A 13,653-nucleotide genomic window follows, 5' to 3' on the forward strand; every position below is an offset into this window, starting at 1 on the left:
ATCTTGCCTTGCTGGCTGGAGCTGCCAAACTGTTCTCATCTCAAACGGATCGACAGCACTTTCTAAACTTTGTTTAAAACCGTATTTTAAGTCAGGTCAGTAAACCTCGTTTGAACTCAGCCCACCGCTGCCAAGCCTGACGGCATTTATGAAAAAAAGAGAAGGTAAACACGAGGTTTCTGTGCTCAAAATTACGTCAATGTGCAGCATTCACTTTGGTGGACTGGAATGTGTGGAATGCAAACCTGTAACCTTTAGCTGCAGTGGGTGACTGGACCAGGGAAATGAACCATCCAGAGAAGTATGCAGTGTTTCAGGACACCAATTTCCTCCAGGACAGCATACTTCAGACTCTAAGTGCACAAAGGAGCTAGTGTTAAGTTAGCTACTTCGTAAACACCGTTATGTTAAAACCTGAAACAGATGCCAAGCTGCAGTCTATAAATGGAGGCTGAGGTGACACTATACCCTGCAAAAAACACGAGAGCATTCAGTACTGGGGCTGACCTGGTCCTTGGTCTCTCAGTTCAGGAACCAGATTTTTATTCTTCAAATCACTCCCACTGAACTACCCCAAGACACTGAAATTGCTCCTGTGCCCCTTTCCTCTCAGCTCCACAGAAGAGGATGATCTCCCAGCATTTTCTGCTTTAAGGGGTTTGTGGGGGGCTTCTGCTCTTGGACAGGAGGGCTCTTGAGCTGCACATTGAACAGACCTCTGTGTGCCCAGCGAAGAACCGCTGATGGTGAGATAAGTAACTCTGGAGAACTCCACGTGGGAGCTTTAATGGTAGAGCGATTTCACATAGCAAGCTGAAGACCTGAAATACTACAACCCATCTATTTACTGTTAGCAGTAATATTCCCTTTCACAGTAGAAGGCACATAGAAGAGTGTGTTGTGCTTTTCCTACGGTACCCCAGAAGCACTGCATTTGATAAGATAAGGCCATTTATTTTGTGAAAATTGGGGGTTTGGCACACCGCTTTAGACAAGTTCAAATGCCAGAACTTTTGAGGCCATTGACTCCATCTACCATCATGCTCATAAAAAGCATTTGTGGAAACTGCATTGTGGCAATAAGCCCCCCCGCAACCTTAAATGAATTTGTAAGCATCTAGCTAAGCTCCTCACAAGCACTGTAAGAGCTGAGGTTTACAAAGTCAAAGCACCAAGGCTGCAACTCTGCACAAAGAACTGCTAAAAAGACTTGCACATCTGGAAATTCTGATGGAAATCCAACTTTACTGGCTTGGTACCAACCCAGGTAAACCTCTGCAGGACAGGAAACAGAGGCAGGTGCAAAAGCACACATTATTCTTTTACTGTAAATCCTCTGACAGACCAGGAATAGTATTTATCTGCAAAGGACAAGGAGAAAAAGCATCCAACAGCTCCTCTTCCAAAATACTCAGCCACCAGGAAGGTCTAGAGTGTCCATGAAATACCTGTTTCATTTTCCTAACACATCTCGTTTCCCCAAAATTAAACCCTTTAATAATAGAAAGGAAAAGCTTTAACATGCCACGAGAAGAAAGAAGATGTGTGAGGGCATGGCAAAGTCCTAGGTCGCAGTTACAGCACTGACTCACATTATCATTGCTATTGAAAACATTAATCTTTAATGTGGATAAGAAAAGAACGACTCAGATGATGGAAAAGTGGATTTGCGTGGCGCAAATCTTGTAGGTGCATTTTAATTCTCAGAGCTGGCGAAAGCATTGAGACAAGCAGCAGGGTGCCAAAACCAGCAATTTATTCTACAAAATGGTTTTATTGTAAATTGAGATGGTAGGTCAGCTGCAACAGAATACTCCTGAAAGGATAAAATTAGAAAACATTTACATATACATTTTAAGGGAAAGTTCAGGGTGCAATTTTTGCAGTAACAACAGACTTCTTTCCCCTCACAGCGGAGTACAGACTGTCTTAGACTGGTTTGTATGACTGGAGCTTCAGCTGAGTGCTGAACATAGAGGGAGCTGATATCCCTCCTCTTCGAGATGCTGTGGCTCCCAGCCACTTATCACCCCTGCAATTTATCATTCAAAACCCAGATACTGTTTTTGGCAACTGTGCCTGAATCGCTGATGGTTTTTTTAGAAGTTAATCTAATTAACTTCTTGAACTATATTCCCACAGAAGAAAGTAAAAAATTCACCTATTCTGGCTTTCAGTTTTAACTGTTATTAGCATGAAGGTGTACGCTTTGGTCCAATGCTGCTGCTGAACGCACCGAGCTCCAGCTCTCCACATGCTGGAACACGTGGTTTACTCAGTGATAAGGACACTGATACACACCCGGTATGAGGCTAATGAGGAGCTCCCATTTCTGTGCAAATTCCTAAAAACAGTTACAAAAATTCTCATCTCTCTCCTCAGCTTTTGTCACGATGAGCCCATGGCCAGCTCACCAAAATCATTTTGCCATCCCCTTGAGGTGGGTGAAGTTTTGACTGAACAGAGCACTCTTTCAAAACTCCAGCAGCCCGTCCCTCAACTGCCAGCGCCCTCCTGGCACGTGGGGCGAGAAACAGGTCCACTGAGCGCGGCTGTCTTGACTCAGAGCTGATCTGAACAGAACTGAAGGGGCCTGTGAGAGAAGCCAAAGTATCTTGTTAGAGACTCTGGTAACAGCATCCACTTCTGCGCATTCCTGTTACCTGATTCCAACTTTGTTCGCCAAAAGACAGGCAGTACCTTAACGTGCTCTTCTATTTCCTCCTCGGTTTTGCAGAATTTTTTTAACACCACAGATATCAAACACAAGCAGCATAATACCTGCTGTTAAAGCAATAAAGACCGAGAATAAATCAGAAATATTTGCTTAGTTCCAAATGTCTTGGTTGTGCTGGTTCTAAACTATAAAGCCCCAAGTAAAAAGTGTACGGATTCCAGAGTGAGAAGACCAAAGTCCTCCTCATGCTACAAGACTGCCTCAACATATAAAAGCGGGATGTTTGCTGGATACATGGAAAAAGCAATATCTACTGTAATGAAAAGAGGGGAACATGTCTACTACGTTTATTTTAGTGACGGATCAGAACTAGACACGGAACTTACCAGTTTGGGCCGACCCATCTTCCAGCGAGTCCTTTGCAGACTGTATCTGTTTGAAAGCCCCAAGCATGTCCTGGAACTCAGAAAGGAGCTCTTCCAGCCCCTGCATCTGGCAGAATTAAGCAGTCATCTGCCTGACCGTAATAGGTTACAGATGCCACGGCCACATTCATTAACTTCACCAGCAGCCACATACTTGCAGCAGACTCTTCTTCCTCGTGAAAGTGACACTTCCAGATTTATTCTTGTCCCTTATCATCCCATATATACGGTCTGCAGGAAGCTGCCTGCAAGAGTTTCTTTTGACTGATCTCAAATTGGCAAGAAAATTTAATCCTACTGTAAACCTTTCTTTTTAATTTCTATTGCAGGAACTGCACACTACTTATGTCTCAGGCAAATGAGAGTTTTGGTCTCTGCAGCTGACAAACTCACAGCTGTCCTAAGGCAGGTCTATAGCAGATAACCAATACACAGATAAATCAGGAAATTATTAACTGTGGAAGTGTCACAGAGCTGGAATTCAAGTCACACATAGCAAAATTTAACCTGCTAAAGGGTCCCTTTGGCTTCTGGGCAACGAAAAGTCGTCTGTGCAGCACTGTAAATGGCCACAGCCAACAGCAAACCCTTCTGAGTGATGGGAGAAGCTGGGAGCTGACAACAGCTTGTAACCAAAAAAGCTTGGGAACCACTGACAGACAACCGAGAGCTCTGTATGTAGGCACTGAGTGTGCCAGATTCATACAGCAAGAAGATTAAAGCATAGCTACAACTCCTAGTCTAGATAAAACTAGAAGATTAAAGATCACGTTGTAGGTGTGTAAAACATGTTACCACTCCTTTCATTAGAAGTCAATCTAAAAATGTTTCCATTAGGCACTGCTGTGATTGCAAACATGCAAACTGATATTTTAATTCTCAAGGAAAAGGTGCGAGTGTACCCAGAGAAGAGGCAGGACTGTTCAAAGAGTGTCTCCTTTTGTGGTACGCACCTGCCAGAAAGCTTGGCAACATTTAACACTGCGTTAGTCTCTCAAATATTTAGTGCAGAAGCTCTGATTATTTAAAAACATAGAGATGTTTTCATCTCTCAAAGATACATGATTATAGGTGTTTGTATACAACGGCAGAATCTGGCTAAATGAAAACAATCTGAAGAAAAGAAGAATGAAGAATAAGAAAACAAACAGAAAAGGGGACACCACCTGTGTTTACTGAAGCTAAAGTATGCCAAACTGACTAGATAATGTATTTTTCAGAAAAAAAAAGGAAATGCCACATATGATGAGAACTTAATTAAAATGTTTGAATAACATGACATAGAGTTATTCGTGAAAACAAGGAGATGAACAGACAAACTGCAGCTAAGGAGCTGGCTGAAAAGAATTAATTCATGTACTTGAAGTAACAGGTTAAAGAATTCACCTGTGAAGTGCCATAAAGGACTTGTTTTAGCAATGATCTCTGAGTGTTTCTGTAGAGACGCTGGCTCAAAAAATGCTGATGAAAAGGTTAAGGTGTGTCGTCAACACAACGCACAAAAACAAATGACTGAGAACTGGAGGAACAGAATGAAATTCATGGGAAATCCAACAGTAAGAAATTAAAACCTTGATGTTACATACTAGAGAGCTAGTAACAGACTTGAGCCATGATCTGGAAGCTAATTAGTGAAGTGACTTTGGAGAAAGATCTCCACACTATTAAATTAAATTGAAAGCTAACTAAAAGGCCCACAGAACAACCAGACTGTTTTAATACTTCATTTTTTTTGGTCAATATCTACTCTAACCTCCTGAAAAGTTCTCAACAGGGTTCTTTGGTGTGTTTCTCTTCTCTGTGCAGCTGCCCTTTCACATGTCTGTAAAGTAAACTACGCTTAGATCTTTTCAGAGCATCTGACTTAACCAGACGACGTTTCAGCTAGAAACATGTACTAGCTAGAACTGACAGGGCATACGCTAAGTGCGCTGATCAGCAAGACAGTTCTTAATCTCAGGATCTAATTAAAAGAAGAGATTACAATAATCAGGGCAGTACAGCAGCGGTGCCGTATGTAAACTGTTGATCTGACGCCACCGACTGTTTTTGTGCAACAGCTAGAAGACAAGATGTTTCTTGAAACCATTTACAGATACATAAAGAAGATAAACATCATTTTCTTAAAAGACTCTGTACTCTTCTACATAACTGAAGTTCACTGGCTCCAACAAATTCCATGTTTCATGCAACAGCTGAACTCTTAAATAATATTTATCTGCGGAGAATTTAAAACAGTAACTTTTCACCTTCCTGGTGCAGAATGGGCAAAGAACTTCAGTAGCACAATCAGGTACAATATTCTGGCTACTCTTTATTCCTAACAACACGCAAGAAACCCCACATATTTTCATAGCCCATATTTTTTCCCCCCAAGTCTTGTTTTCCCTAGTTTCAAGTTTTGGTGTGATCATTGAATGAAGCCAGCTCCTTCAGGGAACAGAATGTTACCATTCACTACTTCAAAGGACCCACATTTCACTTGTTGCCTTTTTGAAGCTACAGTGCAAAGTATAAACTTTATGTGCCTAATATAGCTTTCACGTGGTTGAATAAGCAAACTAGATAAACGCCACTTTCCCCAGCCTCCAGCACTCCGAACTTTTCATTGTAGGAATCTCACTTTAGTGTTCCATATAACACATAAAAGCAAATTTTCTGATAGCACTTAAAACTGAAGCTCATTTAACAATACGAGCAGTAACTGCTAAACGGTCTTGTTATACATTGAGTTACATTTATTCTCATAATAAAAATTAATGTGCAAACTTCACTAGATAGAATGTATTGAGATATTTCACAAGAGATTCAGTGCCTTGCGACTTCTGTTTTTCACCAGTTCTCTGAAAAAGCACATGATCAAACTATCAGACCACTAGTTTAACGGTGGTCTGCCCTGAAAGCGCATGCTGGAGATGCTTGGGCCATCAACACATGAGCAAACCTCTGTTTGGGTTTTTTTTACTAGAATAAAAGCAATGAGTGAGTTCATACTCCTCTCCGTATCCTCACGTAGGCAAGTACCACAGAACGTAATCAGATGGACTGATGTGTTACATCCCTGAGGCACACGTTCAAATTTAACCACTCTTTCCACGACAGTGTTCATGCATAATTTTTACATGATCTTAAAGCTTCTTTACACTTTTGCTCTGTGCAAATTCAGGTTAAATTTTTTCCCAAAAGCCACTACCATTTCCTATTCTGCGTAACAAAAAGCGAGGCTCCGGTTTTACAGTCTTTGGTCATTTACAGCAGCCCAAATGAATGACATAAAACCAAAAAAAAATACAAGTTGAATTCTTCTAAGTACTGCAAATTGCCAAAAAAATATCCATAAAGCACTTTTATTTGTCACGTGGCAGCAACCTTCTAGTTTAAACTAATTCCAGAAAGCTGTTTTTTCTTGTTTTACCATGGCTACCCATAGCATTTCAGTCTTTAGTTTCAGAAGCTCTGCAAGCATATCAACATAAACTTATGAAAGGTATACATCAAAAACACTGCTCAAGCCAACTTCCCAAATTAGTAACAAAAGCAAAAACCTCCAAGCCCTTTTTGGTGGTACCATGTGAAAGAAATACCAAGAAAAAGGGCATGGGTTTTGTGTTCGCATACCAAAATGTTCTAGTAGGTAGTTCTAGACGTAGGTTCGTCTGACCTACGAGGAACGGCTGAGGGAGCTGGGGGTGTTTACCCTGGAGAAGAGGAGGCTCAGAGGTGACCTTAGTGCAGTCTACAACTACCTGAAGGGAGGTTGTAGTGAAGTGGGAGTCGGCCTCTTCTCCCAGGCAACTAGCGATAGGACAAGAGGACACAGCCTCAAGCTTCGCCAGGGGAGGTTCAGGTTGGACATTAGGAAGCATTTCTTCTCAGAAAGGGTCATTAGACATTGGAAGGGGCTGCCCAGGGAGGTGGTGGAGTCACCATCTCTGGAGGGGTTTAAGAAAAGCCTGGACATGGCACTTAGTGCCATGGTCTAGTTGCCATGGTGGTGTCAGGGCAATGGTTGGACTCGATGATCCCAGAGGGCTCTTCCAACCTGGTTGATTCTGTGATTCTGTAGTATGGTTCAAGAGTTTTTTGGTAGCATTACTGTATTAGATCCATGAAAGAGTCAAAAGGAGAAAAAAGTAAAAAAAAACTATCTGTGCTTCCTCACACACGTATTTCTTCGTTTCCTAGAAGAAAACCAGGGCCTAACTGGGTGCGTTATGCCCCAGGAGCTGCCAATAACAATCAGACTGAAGAATCCCTATTACCAAAAACGACAGCTTTCCTTCTCTAAATTTTATTCCAGATGAGCAAGGAAGCGTTACACACTAATGAAATCCACGTTAACTACAATAAATGATTTTTTCTGAAGTCCGAGGCAAATTTTACATCTCCCTGAAGCACGCGCTAGCCCCACGAACGCCCGAAGGACTGGAAGCCTGCGCTGACAAGCAACGCCACGGAAAAACCTGCGTAAAGAGCACAGCGGGGAGAGAGATCAAGGCAAAGTCACACACGGCGCGCAATCTGAAGAGGCAGAAAGGCGTCGCTAATCCAGACGGCGTGGATCCCGGCCAGCTAGTCGAGGTGTCACAGACACGTAAACAAGCAGCCACCTTTCCAACGGAAGCGGCTCGAAAGAATCCCCAACAAGTTTAAGCAAGGCAGGAATGTGGTTGTGTCATCACCCTTTTAGCACTACGCGTACCCTTGATTTTCCTCATGACTCATTTATGCAGATAAAATTAATGCCTAAAAGGAGTCCTTCTTGGCCCCCAAAACTAAAAATCCATGTATTTAGCCACAAATCACGTTATCAGGTGAGCAGCAACTACACAGGCTTTCTAACTTTCTTTCCTTGTATGGCCAAACCCAGACTGGCAGAACTACATCCATGGTTCAGGCTGCGGATAAGGAGAGTTTTGTGGGGTTGTTTTTAAACCGCTGGCATCTTTACTAACATTTCACAGAAACTTCTTAGACTAGGTCTTTTTTAACACTTATTTATCCCCTTAAAAAAAAACCAAACACAAGACACAGAAAGAAGCTGTCAGACCTGCAGAGCTCTAACACCATGTAAATATCTGGCCCTAACATCAGACCAACTTGCCCCTTAACCCACCAATTATTCCCAAACCCACTAGTGATTTCTAGGGCTCTTGGGTCTCCATAGGACACTGCATCTTCATGCTTCCAAAAGCCTTAACTCTAGCAAGTACTCACCATAATTGCAGGTTTTCCACAATGTACACTTGGTAATATAAATAATAATAATAAATAATAAAATAAATCAAATATCCAAATGCAAAATGCTGTATCAGCTACCACCTGTAGCTAGATTTATAAACTACGATCTTCTTGAGTATCTGTAACTATATTTCCATTAAAATAGCTCTCACTACAATTACTCTGTATATTTGTACTTTTGAATAGAAAATGTTACACACAGTAAATGTTTATAACGTTGCCACAGATGAGCTACAAAGTGTCCCTTTATTAGAAAGCATGTCTTAATGCTCTGAAAAAAACGCCTGTATTCAGTCTTCTGGGGTAAAGCAAGCTGTTGTGGTCAAATCGCCTCAAAACAATGTAGCAGAGCTCAAAGGGGAAAAAAAAAAAAAAAAAAAAGTGATGTAGAACAGCCTCTGCAGACAGATGTACTAAACAGACTGGGACAATACAGCTCGGAGAAGAAAAAAAAACCCAAAGAGCGAAAATGAGAACACAGATATCTATAAAATTGCAAATGAGGTGGTGACTCGAGAAAGATTCTTTATTCTTTCTCATACTACAAAAACTAGGAGGCACTCAATGAGGTTCAAATTCACCGGGTTTAAAATGAAAATAACCAAAAAAACCAAGGAATTATTTTTGCACAAACTGTAGAATTCATCATAAACTGCTCAAAAGACCCAGGCAACTCCACAGGCGACAGGTCCAACAGGCACTACTGAACACGACCGTCAGCCCATCCGCTGTCACAGACCACGTGCTGAGCCCAGCACACGTTTTCCAGCCCTTATTATCCCACCATTCACCTACTCTGGTTGACCAGTTCACATCAAATAATTATTTCCCCATTTCTGAATTGGAATATATTAAAAACACGCTACCTACAGATAATGCACAGTTTAAGTCACTTCCTTAACCTGATTAAATGGAATGCAAGAATTAAACTAAACGCCGAGCGTTCACAGCTCCTCTCTCTAAAATCCCATTTCATCGGGCTTGCAGTTCACTCCCCACCACCACCATTTCATTCAGGCACCTTGTACAACGCATTCGTTTTCATCCAGCGAAACCATTAGCAGAATCAATTCGATCTGCAAGGCGAGTTAAGAGTAATGGACTCCTGTGTTTACTTAGCAATAAGCACACAGCTATTTAATTAGATCTATACGCTATAAACTGCACCTTTCACGGCAGCAGCCACCAAGAGAGCAAGGAGTTTCACCTCCTGATGTAAATCGATGTTTTCAGTGTTTTTTTTCCTGCGTACAACTGCTGAAGCGCTCCCCACCTTCGTCCATATCTAAATGCCATTACAGGTAGAGGCACATCTCCCACCCAGCTTTGTTCCTGCAACCTTACACAACACTTTTTCAACGAAACAAGCAATTAAGCGGTTGCCCCTTTCCAGCCACACGCGATTCCAAGCTCCATGTCATATTTCAAGCGACAGACTGCGAAGGCGCTCTGCAGCCGTAGCATTTAATTTAGAAGTCAGCACTCGACACGTTTAAGCATTTGGAATTCCTGAAGTCTGGCTGTCTGCACAGTTGCATAATTCGAGCAGGGATAACCTACTTATAACCGGGCGAGAGAGAAGAATGTCAACAGACAATCCCTTCTACGTCAAGGGACATCTCCTTCCTCGTCACGTGCCAGCAAGAACATCACTGCTTTGTCACAGTTTGACTTAAGCTCGTGGATTACAACGCCTAAAAGGAGTGAAGTTACACGTATCACCAGATCTTCTCATAATTATACACTCAAACGTTCTCAAAGACCATTGTAAAAGCAGTTTACCAGCTGTAACAGACAAACGCTAGATGTGAAGCAACCAATACAAGTGCAAAGCACCCAAGACCTTCTCCTTATTGGTGACAAGTCACACAAACACCCTTCACCTCATAGCACAGGCATCACACACCCATTCACATTAAAAATAAAACACCTCCTTCGAGCAAGTCAAGGGATACAACCAAAAATAACGTTCGGACACATGTTCAACTTCACACAAGGGGGAAGCTTTTGATCCTCTTAGCAATCAGCTGACCAGACCCTCCTAACAGCACACATTTGTTACAGACACCACAGCACGAAACCACCCCTTTTAAGAGGTGCCAGAGTTTATGATTAACCTCCTGTTGCAACAAACATGGCAAGGGTTCAGTTTCACTTGCTGGCTACTTCTCTTATGTATCACAGAAGAAATACATGAGGACACTCCCCCCCTTCCAAACCTCACAGTCACAAGAGGAGGAATTCTCTCACCCTGTAAACAAAACCAGCGCGAAACCTTCAGTGTGGGAGAGCGAGCGCGATCCTCCCTCCTGACAAGTCGGCGTCCGTGCAACATCCACCTGGGGAGACTGAAGTAGGGCTGGAAATTCCCTTCCCCTGGAAAGGGACCGCTTGGAGTGTTCGCACCAATTAAAGTTTCAGATTAAAACCAGCTGTTTAAATAGAAGCAGTCCCCAGGGAGAGACACTTACAGCATTGTAACTGGTTTCTGGTATAAACAGTTTGACATCAATGGAGACATTTATACTGGTAGGGCTGTGTCTAAGCTAGCAGGTTAACACTTGTTCAGCTCCATCTCCTTAAACAGAAGCACTTAAACCCAGGCAAGGTCTCCAGGCACATCACACCTTGGATCTGTGTTATACGTAGACGTCAAGCTGCAGTAAGAGACCTCGATGGTAGCAGAAAAGCACGTCACACTTGAAATACCCTAAAAGACTCCTGGACTCTAGCCTGTGACCCGACTGCACTAAAGCCGTTCCCACGCAGTGTCACCTTGCAGGGTCCCCAGAGCGGTGCCACAGGCGTGCCCTGCACATGACAAACAACACGTCACCCAGCCTACAAAAACACAGAGCTAGAAGCCGAGGATCAACTCAGGAGGTGAACTGGGTGACCTCCACCTAAATAAAAGCTAAGTGTACTAGACACCCCCCCGCAAGGATAAATAAAATAAAAACTAAAAAGGGGAAAAGGAAAAGCCTCATGTCAGGCAGAAGCACAGAGAGAAAGCAGGGGCAAACACGTCACTGGGAAACCCGAGAAATTCCCCACGTGGGTATGGCAAACCAAGGACCTCACGTGAGGAAAATTATGAAAGCAGGAGACTGCTAGAAACATCAGAATGGATTCTGGGCTGGACTAATTACACAGATGACCAGAAAAGAGAAACTGAATTCATTTTAGACCTGTGGTTTCCAACTTGGGATCTGCAGATACCTAGGAAGTACACAGACTACTTCTTTTTACTTCAGCTCAGCAAAGAAAAACTAAAAGCTGAAGCAAAAAAACAAGTAGGCTTAACCTGACTATATCGCACTGCAGTATCAGCAGGGCACATGAAGAAAAAGGGTTGAAAGTCTCAGTCATGAAAGATGTAACAGGCAGCCATGAAGCGCAGCCAAGAAGAGATAAGAAACGGGTAAGAACGGGTGACCTCTCTGGCACACGCAGCAAGGCAGCACCACGGTCTGGGGGCAGGCACCGAAACAGCTGCCGCTGGGTGTCTGTGGGAACATGCAAGACATGAAAGGACAAACAGTGGAAACCTTCTCCCTGGCAGCGTGTAGGAGAAATGCCTGCCTCTCTCCCCAAGGCTACCGGGGAAACGCTGCCTGCGCCTTCCCCGAGGCGTGCAAACACGCACAACGCGGGATGCACCGGCTTCGGGGAGGCAGTCAGTGGGATAACCCTGGGGTGTGTGTCTCCAGGAGGAGACGGACCCTCCCTCATCAGCGCAAAGAGGAGATGGGCTGGAGGAATCATCCCTTAGGCTTTGGTAGAAGATATCTGCATGTCTGTTTGGGTGGAAAAAAATTTAGCAGCTTTCTGTAGACAGGAAGAAGCCTCCCGGGGTGTGTGTGTTTAACAGGCTGTGGTGGTCAAGCACGGAGGTATTCCCCAGCACATCTGTGTGTGGAAAGATGTGCAGCAGATTTTGGAAGGCTGTGGTACCCTTGCTCTGTGTGTATGAAAGGAGGCAACAGGCTCTTGGCAAGCAAGCAGCAGACTATAACCCTCCCAGCATCTGCCAGTGTTTATGTTTGCATATAGGAGAATAACCCTGGGTATATGGAAGGAGAGCAGAGAAACACGCAACAGATCTTGGCAGATGAGCGCTACGATATCCTCATCGCGCGTGGACGTGGGTGCGAGCAGTGGCAGCGCAGCAGACCCTGGCAGATGGGCAGTAAAGAATACGCAGAAAGGGGTGTTGTAGGGGAAAAAAAAAACAACAACAAAGGGACAGCAAGCTCTGCCTAACAGCTACTGGGAATCCCTCCTTCCCTCCCATCAGCCTGCAGTGGGGCAGGGAGGCAGCGGGTATCCCCGCAGGAGAAAACACAACTCCCCCCACACCCCCCCAGAAACTACGTGTTTGCGAATGCACCCACGGGCTTCAACAGGCAACGCAGCTCCCTCGGGACGCACCTAAACACGGCGCACAGCGGGCACCACGACCCCCGCCCCGGGGCTACCGGGAGGGGATAAACGCCTCCCCCACCCCCGGAACCCTCCGGGGAGGCGCGGGGGTGACACGGCCCCTCGTGGGAAGGGGACACACGTGGGGCGGAGGAAGCGCACCGAGCAATGCCATCCCCCACACACACACCGGGGGGGGGGGGGGACCGCAACCGGGCAGCGCCGGGGACACCGGTCACGCCAGACCTGCCCCCCCCCGGGAACACGCGTGTACAGAGCGGCGGGGGGGGGGGGGGACCGCAACCGGGCAGCGCCGGGGACACCGGTCACGCCAGACCTGCCCCCCCCCGGGAACACGCGTGTACAGAGCGGCGGGGAGGGGGGGGGAAGAGGGGGCCGGACCCGCGGGGTGCAGCAGCCAAAGCCCTCCCCCGGGTGGGCGCCCGCCCCTGAGGGGAACCGACGGCCGCCACCACGCGCGCCCACCCCCCATCCTCCTCCTCCTCCCGCCGCCTCAGGCCCGGCCGCGCTCCCCCGGTTACCTGCGGACGGTGGGGCCCGGCTGGGCCCGGCTTGCGCAGGGAGGCCCAAGCCCCCTATCTAAGGCCGCGCCGGGGCCCTGCCGGGGCCATGACGGCGGACCGGGAGGCGGCGGAGGAGGAGGAAGAGGCCGCCGCCGCCTCCCCCTCAGGCGGAGGGAGAGGGGGGGGCCGCGCGCGAGCCCCCCCGCGTGAGGTGTGCGGGGGGGAGGGGGGGGGAATGCGGCGCGCACGCGGGGAGGGGCGGGGCGGGGGGTTCCCGGCGGTCCGAGCTCCCGCGCGCGCCGCGCCGCCCGGCCGGGCACTTTGTTTGTGTCCCACAATGCACCGCGGCGGGGCGGCCGCGGCG

At 45.9% G+C, this 13,653-nt stretch overlaps 1 protein-coding gene across 3 annotated transcripts in view; it reads right to left on the reverse strand.

Annotated features, from left to right (window-relative positions):
• The window catches only part of ZBTB44 (zinc finger and BTB domain containing 44), a 38,398-nt gene extending 24,948 nt beyond the window's left edge, over positions 1 to 13,450 (reverse strand). For all 3 annotated transcript variants that reach the window (XM_068418332.1, XM_068418331.1, XM_068418333.1), the window contains exon 1: positions 13,308 to 13,450. The gene's annotated coding sequence lies outside the window, so the exon portion shown is untranslated. The remainder of the gene's footprint in view (positions 1 to 13,307) is intronic.
• Positions 13,451 to 13,653: the final 203 nt, after the last annotated feature.

Source organism: Nyctibius grandis, chromosome 25 (assembly GCF_013368605.1).
Source record: "Nyctibius grandis isolate bNycGra1 chromosome 25, bNycGra1.pri, whole genome shotgun sequence".
In the NCBI taxonomy this organism is placed as follows: Eukaryota; Metazoa; Chordata; class Aves; order Nyctibiiformes; family Nyctibiidae; genus Nyctibius; species Nyctibius grandis.